The following is a 15,563-nucleotide window of genomic DNA, read 5'->3' on the forward strand; positions in this document are numbered from 1 at the left end:
ATTTTCCTGTTTCTAACTGCACTAGTAACAGTCTTTGCCCAACAAACTGTGTTTCCTTAAAAAAAAGATTGGAGACCTGAGTCACAAATTGAAGACCCTTGCTTTCACTCAGAAGACTAGAAATGTCCACCAATTAGCTGCTACATTGAGGCAAAATTCAACCAAACACCTTCGTTCTTCCTCCACAGAATTTCTCGAAATGCTTAATTCGTGAACTCGATTATAAGTCATACTTTGCAAGGTGCTTATTACAGGCAAAGTTACAATGTAGAAGTACAGAATTACAGCAAGCATTACTGGCTGGTGTGGTGACAGAAATGTAAATTGTTCTGCACTCCGTTGTAAGTCACACTCTGTAGGATGCTTAACTCCTGCACTCTGTTGTAGGTCACATTCAAGGGCTCAGTGGAATGGATTGGATACTTACAAATGTTCTGAACACAAAAGGTCGAGCTCACTCAGCAAGTGAAGTTCCAGGTTCAGCCAGTTCTTAACTTGTCTGCTATCTCAATGCACCTCTTGAAAACAACCCTGATCAATCTTGCAACTACAGAATTTATAAGCTGTTGATTTCTCTTTAAGCAAAGCACAAATTACAATTTAAATTAGGTTTGCAGAAGTTGAAGATTTAGAAACGTCTTGTTGATTATAATTAGCCCAGCTCAGCCAGTCTATATAATCTGAATCCACACCTTGAAAACCCCAGAGTACCAGCTTCAGATTCCTCAAGCTCCGTCAATGTGGATGAGGCTCAGGCAATGTGAAATTGCTGAGCTGGGGGTGTTATAATTCATCTTTAAAGGTTTGAATTATAAAGAGAGGCTGGATAGGCTGGGACCCTTTTCACTGGAATGTAGGAGATTGAGAGATTGCCTTATAAAGGATTATAAAATCATGTGGGGTTTAGATAGGGTTCACACTAGGTATCTTTTCCCGAGGATGGGGGATTTCAGGATGCGGGGGCATACTTTTAAGGCGAGAGGAGAGAAATTTAAAAACAACATGGGAGAAACTGTTTAACACAAAGGGTGTCTTGCGTGTGGAACGAACTTCCTGAGGAAGTGGTGGATGTGGGCACAGTTACAACATTTAAAGGACACTTAGACAAGTACATGAGAAGGAACAATTGGAGAGATATGGGCCAGGAGCAGGCAGGTGAGACTGGTTTAGTTTGGGATTAGGTTCGGCATGGACTGTGTGGACCAAAGGTTCTGTTTCCATGCTGTGTGACTCTATAACTCTATTTCCTCTATGCAGTCACATCCCCAGGGTCTTAGTACCATCAAACCCACTCACTGAAAGGCAAATCAATACTGGTAAGGGGGCAGAGTTAGATAGAGTCACATGCCATTGGTGATATTGATCAGAGGAATATTAGTGCAGTGGGGAGGATGAAAATCTGATTGGAGGAATTTCAGAAAACATAGCGCAGATTTGAGAGGCTACAGCATGTTGACAAAAGTTGTCAACTAATGCATGGCTAAAGATAGGCTGACAGTTTCAGAAGACCCAGAAGGTTCATACTTGAAGTGAAGGGATGATAACAGCAAGAAGACTAGAGTGATATTTCAGTAGAGACAAATCTACAATGTCAACTAATGTGGCTACCAGGAAGGGAAGTGGTGCGTAGTTTCATGTGAGCAGGGTCAAGAGAGTAGTAGATGGAACACATGGACAAGTTGAGAATGGAAAGAACATTGGGGAAGACAGGAGAGAAGGTAAGAAGGAAACAATTTCAATGGACGAAGGCAGTCAGCAACCTTAGAGGACTTTGAAGTCAAGCTGTGGCAGTATGGTACACAAAAAACTTTGGTTGATCCCCAGTATTGACTGTCTTTCTGGGTAGTGTGGGAAACACCCCCACCAACAAACTGGATTGTTAAAATACAATAAATGAGAATGTGCCCTTCTATGTTTCTATAAGTGATTTGATAAAGCTCCACACACACAGAGGCACAAATTAAACCCATCTCCAGCTTTACTTCCAAGATTCATTCTGTTGTCTGGACTTTAAGGAATTGAAATAACTCCAAAGAGGCCAGTATCCAGTCACTAATTCACACTTTGGTTACACATGGAGAGACCTTGATCAAGCTCCCTCAGAGCCAGCCCTCAGACTGAACAGAAACTCTGACACTCCTGTTGCTATCTGTCAGCCAGGGTTCCCTGATTAGATCAGATTAAGAGCCCCATTCAGGGAACGCATATTCCTGGCTGTTCTCATTACAATCATTACATCCCTTCCCCTCTGAGTCTGAGGACATAGGCCAGTTTTTTTTCTTGTAGCTTCTCCTGGGATATTTTAGCACTGGGTCAAATTCATCTGAATCTGCTTCTGACACAGGCATCATCTAACACACAGTATCCTTGGAGTGTCTCGGAAGACATCCATCCTCCTCTTCAGGTGGTAAAAGTATTGAGGTGGTGACATCCGCTGTGTCCATCTCAGATTCAGAGGTATCTTCAATGCTTGTCGGAGAGGAAGAACCCACTGGATCTGAAACAGTCAGAAAGGCAGTCGAGGAGTTGGGCTTGTTTTGTTCCTGCGCTGTTTGTAAGTTTGCTGCTGCCTTTGGTCCATCTGTTTGTTCAGGATTGTCACACGCACTTGAACTTTGTACGGCACTAGACCTGAGCTCGCATCAACCATGCCTGTTCGCCATGCAGGGCAATTCCTGTGGGTCCTACACAAATTTACATCTCCTGAAGTAAACTGTCTCCCTTGCTTGGCATTGTTTAGTATCTTGCATTGGCGCTCCTGTTGCTGTCACATTGCCCCCACGCACACCCCGAAAAGGTCCAGGAAGATCAGGATTTAACTGGTGTGGAGTCTTCTCCCCATTAGCAACTCTGCTGGAGCTATCCTTGTAATTGTAAGAAGGGGGATCTTATAATTAAATAAGAACCACGACAGTTTGATATCCAGTGAAGGTGTAGCCTGTTTCTTTTAGCCTGCCTTCAAAGTTTGGACTGCTCTTTCTGCCAGACCATTGGATGATGGATTGCATGGAGCTAGCCTGAAATGTCAAATGCCATTTCAATCAGGAAATACTCAAAATCCTTGTTGGTAAACAATGGCCCCTTTATCTGTGACCAACATCTTTGGGTGCCTTGTGTATTGCAAAAGATGCACACAGTTTTTCTATCGTCACCCCCATGTTTGATGAATGAACTCTCTGCACGTCCACCCACTTTAAGTGGGTATCTACAATGACTGAGAACATTGAACTCATGAAAGGACCTGCATAGTCGATGTGTAACCAATTCCAGGGTTTACTTGGCCATTCCCACGAATGTGGGGGAGCTGCTGGCAATAATGTTTGTCCTTGTTGGCACTCTGGACACTGCCCCACCAATGCAGCTTTGTCTGCATCCAATCCTGGCCACCCCATAATGTCTCTCCAACATCTTCATTTTGGAAAACACCCTGGATGACCCTGGTGAAGATTCTGCCAGAATCTGGTGGCAACCTTTGAACAGGACAATCATTCTTGCTTCTCATAATAATATGCCGTCCTCTCTTGTGATCTGGTCTCTCTGGGTCCAAACAGGTTTCAGTTCTAGTTGTGATGGCCCTTTGGTTTCCAACATCATCACCAGCTGTTTCAGTTTTGCCAGGACCGGATCTTTCTGTGTCCAGATACTGTCAGCTGTGACTGGAAGTGTGTACAGAACATTTAACACAATTGCAGACTCTTCCACTGACAGTATCACCAGTGGTCCATTCGCCAGTGGGAGGTGGCTCAATGCATCCACATTTATTACTCAGCTTCCCAGACGATGTTCCACCTTGTAATTATACACACTTAGAATTAGAGCCCATCACTGAATTCAGCTTGAAGACATGGGCAGCATTGCCTTGCCCTCTTCAAGTAGACCTAGCAGGGGTTTGTAGTCCATTATTATTGCAAATTTGCTTCTGTAGATGCATTTGGTGAAGTTCCTGACTCCAAATATGACTGCCAAATCTTCCTCCTCTATCTAGCATATTTATGCTCTTTACTAACCGAAGTCCTGGATGCATATATTATTGGGCGTTCCTCTCCACTGGGCCACCTTTGAGCTAATACTGTCCCAATGCCATACCAGGAGGCATTGTATGTCAATACCAGATCTTGCAGGGGATCATAGAGTCTAATGTCTTAAAGGACGATAGCCGTTTCTTCACTTCCCTGAAAGCTATGGCCTGGCTACGCTCCTGTTTCCAAGGCTGACCCTGTCTTAAAGGTTGATGCAAAGGTGCCAAGCCAGGTCAAACATGAATCTTCCATAATAATTCACCAGCCCAAGGAAAGACCTAAGCTCCAGCACAGACATGGGAGCTGGGGCACTTTTGATCATGCTCAACTTATCTTCCAACAGGTATAACCCAATCTTGTCAACCCTGTAGGCCAGGTAGATCACGTGGGGTGCCAGGAAGACACATTTCTCCCTTCTGAAGCATATGCTCACCTGGGTGAAACACCTAAGGGCAATGTTCAAGTTTCTTAAGTGTTCCTTATTGGTCTTCCTAATTATTAGCATGTAATCTAAATAAATAGCAACCTGGGGTAGACCGCGTAAAATGTTCACCATTGTCTGCTGTAATATTGCACTGGCTGATGGTACCCCAAATGGCAGGATCATATAGGTATATCACCTTAATTGCAGCATATTTCTGGGAATTCTGGTCTGGCAGAAAGAGCGGTCCAAACTATAATACCATGTATGCATGACTCATGCCCAGCTTCTTGAAGGATAGCCCCCTGCCAATTTGTGTATAAATCCTCTATGCGAGAGATTGGGAGTTTATCCAACTGCAATAAGTGGTTTATTGCTTGCTTAAAATACCCGCAAAGGCAAATCGACTCATCAGACTTCACAATCAGTACGACTGGTGCTGCCCATTCCAGAAACTGGACTGATTCGATGATTCCTTCACTTTCCAGCCTTCTGATTTCTGCCTCTACTTTTGCCCGTGAGGTAAATGGCACTGGACAGGCTTTACAGAATCATGGAATTGCTTCCTGATCAACATGCAAGGTGACCTTGGTTCCTTTGATCCTGAAATGTTGATTCTCCTGCTCCGTGGATGCTGCCTGACCTGCTGTGCTTTTCCAGCACCACACTTTCGACTCCTTTGATCGTCCTGAGACCTTTCTGAAAATCTACCAGGTATTTAATTCTGACTTCACTCAGGCAGCCATTTCCTCATCCAAAAGTCTTGAACCAATCTAAGTGAATCTTTCTCAACCAATTTCACCCCGTCAAGCTTTGGCCTGAATCTTTTATACAATCAGTGGGAACTGAACCAGTTGCTTCTCATAAAAGGCTGGAACCGAAGTTGTACCCTTAATCTGTAGAGCTTCCCTGTACAGGTTATCAATCTAGCTGAGGTCTTGTGCAAACCTAAGGGTTGGAATTTAGAATGAATTTTGTTAAAGACTGGTTCTGCAATCACTGAAATGGCTGCACCAGTAGCAACCTCCATTAGAACTGGGCGACCATTTAACTAAATGTTTTAGATTACTTACAGTGTGGAAACAGGCCCTTCGGCCCAACAAGTCCACACCGACCCTCCAAAGAGCAACCCACCCAGACCCATTCCCCTTTGCCCCTAAAACTACGGGCAATTTAGCATGGCTAATTCACCTAACCTGCACATTTTTGGACTGTGGGAGGAAACCCACACAGACACAGGGAGAATGTGCAAACACCACACAGTCAGTAACCTGAGGTGGGCACTGCTAACTACTGTGCCATCCACTATTTATTTTGATTGGTTCTGATTTGAAGCAATTTAACTGATCCAAACCAGATGCAGGTGGTCCTTCCAGGGTCTGCACTCTCCTGGATCCCAGCCTATGAGTTCACATACTCAATTTAGGTCTGGTAGGACTGTTTTGTTGTCTCAGGTTCACATCCCGGCAGCAGTTACAATGGCTTGTTGCCCCAGAACGTGAAGATAATGTTAACCGTTTGGCTGAGGCATGGTTTTGTTTTGGGATTTTGCTGTGGGCTGACCTAGAGTCCCTCTGTTCAGGATATGTCCTGTGTGAGGCGATGCAATTGCTTTCACTCAGGTAGTGTCCCCCCAAGCTCAGTTGGACTGGCGAAGGTGTCCACTTCCATTGGAATCCCCTGCAATTCATACTCTCCAATTGACACATTTTCCAATGCTAAAGCCAGTTGTAGTGCCTGTTTGAAGTCCAGTTGAGCTTTAGCTAATAGGCATCTTTGCATGGTTACATCGTTAACCCTACATTCCAAATGGTCTATCAGCATCTCACTAAGGATTAAACCAAAGTCACATGCCTCTGACAGTCATCTTAGTTTAGTCAAAAATCCTAGTACAGAATCCCCTGGTTCTCACATTGCTGAGTAAAACCAATTTTTCTCAGAATTAGAGAATATTTGGGGTCATAATGCTCCTCAAGCTAAATTTGTCAACTCTTGAAAGGTTTTAGTATCTGGTGCCTCAGGGAAAGGTAGGGTCCTAATAACCAAAAAGGTTGCAGGTCCACAAGCTGTCAGGAGAGTTACTCATTGTTTTCTATCTGCCCCAATAACACATTCTTTCCACGTACTGGGCCCAGTGGCAGAATTCAATGGCAGAATTGAATGAGTCAAGCTTCCCAAGTAATAGCATAATGCCAGAAATGCTTACCCTAAGTCAAAAATGACTGTCACAAGCTATTTTCTTCAGGAGCGTGCTTTTCTCTCATTGCCACTGAAATAACTCCACAGACGTCAATATCCTGTCACCAAGTGACCCTTTGTTTACACATCCTTGATACTGATTCACATCCCTCAGAGGCAGCTTTCAGACTGAACAGAACCTCTGACACTCCTGTTTATATCTGTCAGCCAGGGCTCCCCGATTGGGGCTGTTAATCTGGTTCAATCAGTGAACTCATATTCTATGAGATCCACCTGGCTGACTTTGGTACAATCACTACATGGATCACTCTTCACCGTTCGTTGGGATGTGGGCATCAGTGACAAGTCCTGTATGTTTTGCCCATCCCTAATTGTGTCTTGAACTGAGTGGCTTCCTCGACAACTTCAGAGTATAGTTAAGAATCATATTGGTCTGGAGTTACATGTAGGCCAGATAGGATCAGATTTCCTTCTGTAAAAGGCATTAGTTTATCAGATGGGTACCATCAGTCCTGTTCAAGTGTCCTGCCCTTGGATGTTGCATGAACTAGCACCACACTTTATTCACCCTGACAGTCCAGCTTCTGCAGTCCTCACTATCTCCCAGATGGGTTTTTACAACAATCAGTGGTAGTCGTCATAATTAGCATCACCGAGACTAGCTTTCAACTCCAGATTTATTAACCAAGTTCAAATTTCACCAGCTGCCATGATATATTTCTGTGATGTAGAACCAGTTATGTTAACTCTGATCTCAAACTCTCCTTGGTATTGCCTTCATCATGTCTATCATTTTCTCCTACGTTTAACTCTTTATCGAACTACGCAAGAATGTCATTTTGGTGTAGGATAGAACCACACATCATGCACTCACAATATAACTGTTTACAGCTTTATTTAGGGCTGATTGTGCTCTGTTTGCAATTTCTATTCCTGTTACAATAAGTCTTTTTCTCAATCTTATTGGGTGGTCTCTAGATTGAAATATTTGACTTAAAACCAAAGCAAAAGATTAAGTAAATGTCTTGCATTTTCACCCCACCGTATTCTAAAATTAAATTTAATGGATTGGACATTGTACATGGGACTGCAAAGATTCAAGAAGACAGTCCATGACCACGTTCTCAGGGGCATTTAGGGATGGGCAATAACTGCTAGCCCAGTCAGTGATTGAAAACTTATTTTTCAAAAGTCTAATTCTCATTTTATTGTTAATTTCTGCATGTGCTTTTATTTTTCCTTCTCTTAGTTGCACATTCAACTTACAAAACTATTGTTCCATTAGAAGAAATAAATGGATCATGCCTTTGATTTTCAAATGCTGTATGGATAGTATTCAATGAATTTGAAGAATGTTGGTAACAAAGACAAAGCTTTCTTTACAGACGAGAAAGAGGCGTGAGATTTTATTGTTGCATTAAGTACCATAGAAAATACATGAATGCAATTTTAAATCAGGATTTGGAGGTGCCGATTTTGGAATGGGATATACAAAGTTAAAAATCACACAACACCAGGTTGTAGTCCAACAGGTTTATTTGGAAGTACTAGCTTTCGGAGCATTGTTCCTTCATCAGGTGGTTTCAGCACTCTGAAGGCTAGTGCTTCCAAATAAACCTGTTGGACTATAACCTGGTGCCGTGTGATGTGTAATTTTAAATCAGGTGCATTTTTGATCTTAGAAAGGTTCACAAACAAGTTCTAATTCTCTATTTTAAACTGTATGCTCAGGCTGTGGCATACTGCCAAGACTGATGATTATTCATAAACCACCGGGGTTAGGTTTAAACACTGTTCTCTGAAATAATTAATTTAGTAATACAATGATTAAGCGACCCATCTATACAGCCCCTGCACCCTACTTGAGATTATGGGTAGGAAATTGCCTTGTAGTTTACTACAGGAACCTGGAAACATAGAAACTTGGAGCAGGAATAGGCCATTTGGCCCTTCGAGCCTGCTTCTCCATTCCATATGATAATGGTTGATCCCCCATCTCAATGCCAGTTTTCCGCTTTTTATACCCCCTACCATAAATTTGTCAAGCTTTCTGGCAAGTTCACTAGTGGCAAGTTACGTGGCCAGCCAGCTGGACCTCATAGAATATGAGATCCCTGATTGGGGCTGTTAATCTGATCCAATCAACGAATTCTGGCTGACATAAAAATGTTGAATGGCAGGGATACTGACACTCTGGTGCCTGATTCTATATGAGGCAGTGTTATAGGCCCAACCAGAAACCCTCGAAAGATGTTTTAAGAAGGCAGAGCAACCTAACTTTTTTCTTATTTTAAAGCCACATGCAAAGTGTGATGCAATGCAACTGGTCAAAATACTCGACGTTAAGCAAAACACAATTTATTTAAATACTATTTAATTAAAATATAACTGAAGAAAGAGGAATTTAGAACAACTTAACAGATTGGAAACTTAATAGAATTATAGATATACTAAAAATTACTAATTAACTGTTCCAATATAGTAACATCCCATAAACACACCCCTTGGTAAAAAGGAAAATTCAGACACAGATTCTCACAGTCAGGAGGAAAAAACATCAACATAAAGTTCTGAGAGTGTAGCACCCAGGAGATGTTCATTGAAGCTTCCTACTCTTTTGAAGCCCCAAGATCTTCTCATGTTACTGAAAACTGGTAAACCCAGAAATCCTGATCTGTGAGAGCTGGCCACACCCATTCAGGCTGTTACAAAAAAAACCCAAGGCCTCCCAAGCTGTTTACTCAAGAGGTCTTCAGTACGCAGTTCTGCACATCTGCCTTACAACCTCACTTCAAATAAATGGGCAAAATAACATGTGACAGCATTGTCACAGGAGGTAATATAGTCCAGGATTGCTCATGTATAAATAAAGGGTGAATTGGTGGCAGGAAAGCCCACTGTCTCGAGTTATTTCAAAGACAATGGCAAATTAGGAACAGGTCTCAGGGATTTCACAAGCTTTGAACACCTCCACTCTTCTTCAAATTGAGTCATTGCGCCTTTTATAATTGACTAAGAGAGCAGATTTAATACCCCTCCCCAATCCCTTCCAACTGAGCAACATCCACTCAGGTCTTCACTGGAACACCAACCGAGATTGCTCAAGCCTGTGAAGTGAGGCTTGAACCCACAAGCTCCTGTCTCAATAGGTGAAGGCGCTGCCACTGAACTAAGGCTGGCAGGCCAGTTGGTCCTAACAAAACATCCTGTCCCAGTCACAAAAGACAATCTGGAACCCTGCAGGTTGCAGTAAGCAGCCAAAAGTAAGCATTGGCCACTAAACAATGTATGTTTTCCTTCATCATAACTGGTACACTGTGTGAACCTTCAACGATCGAACAGTTCAGCTGGATACTGTTAAATTGTTTAAAAATTGGTGAAGTGCATAACTTTCTATAAATTCCTCTATCTTATGGTTGAGATTCTTGTGTAGTAGGTACCTCATGGTAAGGGGATTATAACTGTTAAGAGCTATTCATTGGAGTGGATGGCACAGTGGCTCAGTAGTTAGCACTACTGCCTCACAGCACCAGGGTCACAGGTTCAATTCTAGCCTTGGACAACACCCTGTGTGGAGTTTGCACATTCTCCCTCTGTCTGTGTGGGTTTCCTCTAGGTGCTCCAGTTTTCTCCTACAATCCAAAGATGTGTGGGTTAGGTGAATTGGCTGTGCTAAATTGCCTGTAGTGTTAGGTGTATTAGTCAGAGGGAAATAGGTCTGGGTGGGTTACTCTTCATAGGGGTCGGTGTGGACTTGTTGGGCTGAAGGGCCTGTTTCTACACTGTAGGGAATCTAATGTAATCTCTACAGCGATGAACAGAATTTTAAAAATAAGTGAACAAGATGTCCCAAGTGAATATATTTGTAATTTTTTTTTACAAAATCAGCCAAGATGAATGAACTGTTGGAAATACAGTTGGGTGTTTTATACAAATACTAAATCCAGCCGTTCAATATCCGGTTGTACAGATGGGACTGGGCTTTCTTTTAATTTAGAAAAACAGGGAATGACTATTTTTCACCATGATTTACAAGCTGCTGATAAAATTATGGAAAAGTACAGGTTTGAAATACAGTCGTTGTTGCGATGTAGGAAGCAGGGCAGTCTATTTGTGCGCATTGACTACTCACAAACAGCAACGAGATAAATGAGCAGATCATCTGTTTCTCTTCAGTGATGTTGGCTCAAAGACCTGAGCATGTAATCCAGGCAGACACTCCAGTATAGACGGAGAACAGCATTATGAGTATATTCCCCTTTCAGATAGGGTGCAGATAAGGCCCTGGCATTCCTCTAGGGTGGACATAAAGGACAACATCTCTATTCAAAAACAATCAGGGGCATTCTCCTGACCAATATTGAAGCAGTCCACGTCACTAAAACTGATTATATTGCTGATTTTGGCAACTTGCTGTGTACATTTTTCCTACGTTATAATAGTGACTATATATCAAAAAGTACTTAAGTGATTTGGCTGCGAAGCATTTTGGATGCCCTGGGATTATGAAAGGTGCTCTCTACCTTCATGTAAAGGAATCCTGGAGGACACCAACCTATCTTAGCTGTGAACTACCTCATCACTTGTCTGAATAATACAGCCTGGTAATTTCTTTTTCAATTCACCATCTTTGTCAGACATTAAAAAAAACATAATTGTTGTTTTGTCTCTTAGCGTCAGGCACTGTGTTAGACCTTTATTTCTTAAACTTCCATATATTTCAGGTTGATTACTTGTTTATCTTAGTGCTGAGTTTAATGTTATCTACGCACAGCCAACAGGAGATTCCTCGGCTGCTTCAAAGACTGGTCTGTCAGTGACTTAATTCCAAATCTCATCCACCACCCCCATGCTGTCTCCCCACTCAACAGGGCCTTCATTAAGTTTGAAAGTCAGAGGAGAGTCATTTGGGAAAAGTAAAAGGACAGTACAAAGGATTGGAAGGAGGTATGCACACGGCGAATGGTTCTTAAATCCGTGGATAAAGTTTCCTGAGTTCTAAACATTAAGTAAGCAGTGATTGGTGGAAGGCTAGACCAGACAGATCTCTGCTGTTGCTTTCAATGATCCTTTGATTAAGTACTTCATATTCTACAGCTCCAATGACCACATACCAAACATAATAATTGGTCCTCAAAACCTTTCCATTCGAGTTAGAACTTTTTGTGGATTGACAAAATTATTTTGCCTGTTTACGTCGTATCCTCCTATCTTCACAGTAAACCTGAAAGGAAATCTCTCTAATTACCATGGTTTCAAAATGTTTATAATTAAAACTAGATTTATCAGTGCCTTGTGCTATGCAGATTGCTTTGACCAAAGAGAGATTTTGTCTGTTTACACAAAAGCAGGTTATATGGGACTTAGTCTTAGGCAACCATTACACTGGGACACATTTCAATCTATAAGGCAGGGATTGAATATTCTATATCCTTTCAAAGAATTTGATATGATTTCAACTGTCTGTGGCCCTTTAGTTCTCACACATTCCACAATTTGCAAGCCCATGAGTCAGCAGAATGTCTGAAGTTAACTATACTCCATCAATTCCATATATTATTGAAAGAATGCTGTTGAATCCTGCTGAATAACAGGCTTTCACAGATCTGTCTCCACATTCAATGTTTATTATTAAGTGCATTCTCAGGAGCAAAATACATTACCACACCCCCTTCTTCTGCCCTCTGTTTATGTTCAGCAGAAGACAAATTAGCTTTGGTGTTAATCTGAGATGAGTATTCAGGGTATGGAGGTGTGCATAAGTCTAAAATCTACACTGAGCAGGGGCTAAATCAATGTAGTTGGTGAAAGATGTTTCATTATATATAATGTGGAATTAATATATTTTTAAAATAGAATAGCAAGCGTTATAATTTTCTGAACTGAACACATACGTACTGCCTGCAGGAAATACACCCCACTGGATTAGTAAAAGCTTGAACCTCTTTCATAAACTCAGTCAATTTGGTCTCAAGTTACAATTCTTTCATTCATTCAGAGGATGTGGCCAGCTTTTATCACCCACCCCTAATTGCCTCTTGAACTGACTGATTTGCTAAGCACATTTCAGCAAGCCGTTAAGAGATAACCACATCGGCTGGATTTGAAGTCACATGTAGATCAGACCAAGTAAGGACCAAGTAGATTTCCTTATCTGAAGGACATTAGTGAACCAGTTGGGATCTTACCACAACTGGTAATGGTTATCTAGTCACCATTAGACTAACTTTTAATTCCATATTTTTAATGAATTTAAATTTGTCTATTACCTCAGTGAGATTCAAACTAGTATCCCCTGGGTCTCTGCCCAGTACCATACCACCATGCCATTGCCTCTCACTACACAGCAATGTTAGAAGTTATCATTGGGTAGGTCTGACAGACTTCACATTTGTTGTGGGTTCATGAATAAATGACTCTTTATGATTGGTCACAGAAGCATATAACTATCAGAATGATAATTGACAATCTGTATGGAATTCATAAAAGGGGACCAAGCACCATGAATATTGTATACTGTGCTTTGTATTGTATATAAAATACCTGTAAATTGTACTTTACAGGATAAATTGTACTTTACAAACTATGTCTTATCCTAGGAAAATGACTGGGGTTAATTATTTAAAAAGTCTTAATGTACTTAGAAAAGGTAGTATGATTAGTTATGAAAGGGAAATCCCATTTGATTTGATTTATTATTGTCACATGGACTAAGCTACCATGAAAAGTTTTGTTTTGTGTGCAGTGCAGGCAGATCATACCATACAAAGTGCATTATGGATAACAGAACAGAACAAATAATACAATGTTACGGTTGCAGAGAAGGTGCACAGAGAACAAGGTCAACATTAAGTTTAAAATTTGAAAGGTCCATTCTGAAGTGTAACAGCAGCAGGGAAGAATCTGTTGGTAATGTTTAATACACTTATTATATTTTTGAGGATAAATGAAGGAAAACTGGTAGATGAAGTATGCATGAACTTCCATAAATCATTTGATAAGCATTCACACAAAGGGTTAATGCACAAGGTAAAAGCTCAAAGAGTTGGGGATGATATAGTGGATGGGTAGAGAATCAGTTAACAGACAGACAGCAGAGGGTAGGAACAAATGGGGCATTTCCAAGTTGGCAGCCAGTGACTAATGGAAAGTTGCAAGGATCATTGCTGATGTCTAGGTATTTACAATCTTTAGATGAAGAGACAGAGATTAATGCATCTACCTTTGTTGACAATCAAAGTTCGGTGGAAATACAAGTTGGGAGGAGGACAAAGAGAGGCTGCAGAGAAATAGAAGCAGATTATTTGAATGAGTGACAAGGCAGAAGTTGAGTATAGTACGTGGAAATGAGGAGGCATACACTTAAATAATCGTGAATTATGAGAATAGAGATGCAGAATATTTTTAAAAGATGTGAAATGCTGAGGTTCAGGGAGATTTATTTGTACTTGTACAGGAATATAAAAGGTCAGCAGGTATTCACAGACAGCAAATGAGAAAGCAATGCCATGTTGGCCTTTAATGCAAAGGGATTGGAGTACGAGAATAAAGAAGACTTGCTAAAATTGTATGATACTTTGGTGTGACCATATTTCGAATACTGCATGCAGTATTTAATGTATATTTGTGTTGGATGCAGTGTAGTGAATGTTCCCGGGAATAAGGGGGTTAGGCTGATTAAATTGGGTCATAGTCTTTGGAGTTTAAAAGAATGAAAGGTAATTTTATTGTAATATTCACCAGTATGAATATGGCATGATGGGAGGTAATAGGACATTATTTGCCCTGGTCGGGGTATTTAGACCAAGACTGTATAGTTTCAGAAAAAGAACGTATCCTTTAGGACTGAGATAAGGTGAAATTTCTTCATTCAAAAGATTGTAAATCTCTGAAACTTTCTAATATAAATGAATATATTAAGGGTAGGATAGATAGAGGCTTGGTCCCTCAGTGAATCAAGAGTTATGGACAGCAAACAGCCAAGTGGGAAAGTCACAAATGGAGTACTGTATACAATTGTGGTCACCCTGCAACAGGAAGGATATTACTAAACTGGAAAGGGTACAAAAAAGACTTAGAAAGATGTTACTGAGACTGGAAGGTTTGAGTTGTAAGGAGACGATGGATAGGTTGAGACTTATTTCCCTAGAGCATAGGAGACTGAGGACATATAAAAGTTTATAAAATAATAAAGGGCCTAGATGAGGTGAATAGCCAGGTTCTTTTACCCAAGGTAGGGGAGTCCAAAACTAGAGGGTATAGGTTTAAGGTGAGAGGGGAAAGATTTAAAGGGACCTGAGGGGCAACGTTTTCACACATGTATGGAATGAGATGCCAGAGGAAGTGGTAGAGGCTAGTACAATTACAGCATTTGAAAGGCATCTGGATGGGTATATGAGCAGGAAAGGTTTAGAGGGCTATGGAACAAATGCAGGCAAATTGGATTAGTTCAGTTTAGGAAAGATGGTCGGCTTGGATGAGTTGGGCCAAAGGGTTTGTTTCTGTGTTGTATGACTCTACATCTCCATGGAGCTGAAGCCCAGTTTCAGCTGTGATTAAAATGCACATGAATGCCAGCTCGACAAGCTCTATGGTCTACTCCTGCTCCTGTATCTCAGGTTCTTATGTTATGACAATTATATCACATCTATGTACTCTGGTTGCTCATCATCCTGCTAGCAGCAGCAGTTTCTCCCTCGCTACTCTGTTAAAATGCCTTTGCAGTTAAAACTACCATTAACCTTTCCTGCCTGATGAACAAACATTGGAGTAACTCTCTCCATCTCTTTCTCTATACACCTAAAGTCCCTCATCCCCTGCTTCAATCCCTGCCTTATGATTTCGTAAGTGACGACTTGTACACTTTTCACTGTAACTCACTTGTGTACGTGTGACAACAAAGCAAATTCTAAATTCTAAAATTC

Source organism: Chiloscyllium plagiosum, unplaced genomic scaffold (genome assembly GCF_037043375.1).
Source record: "Chiloscyllium plagiosum isolate Xiang-an unplaced genomic scaffold, Cpla_swu_hap1 HiC_scaffold_12, whole genome shotgun sequence".
Lineage (NCBI taxonomy): Eukaryota > Metazoa > Chordata > Chondrichthyes > Orectolobiformes > Hemiscylliidae > Chiloscyllium > Chiloscyllium plagiosum.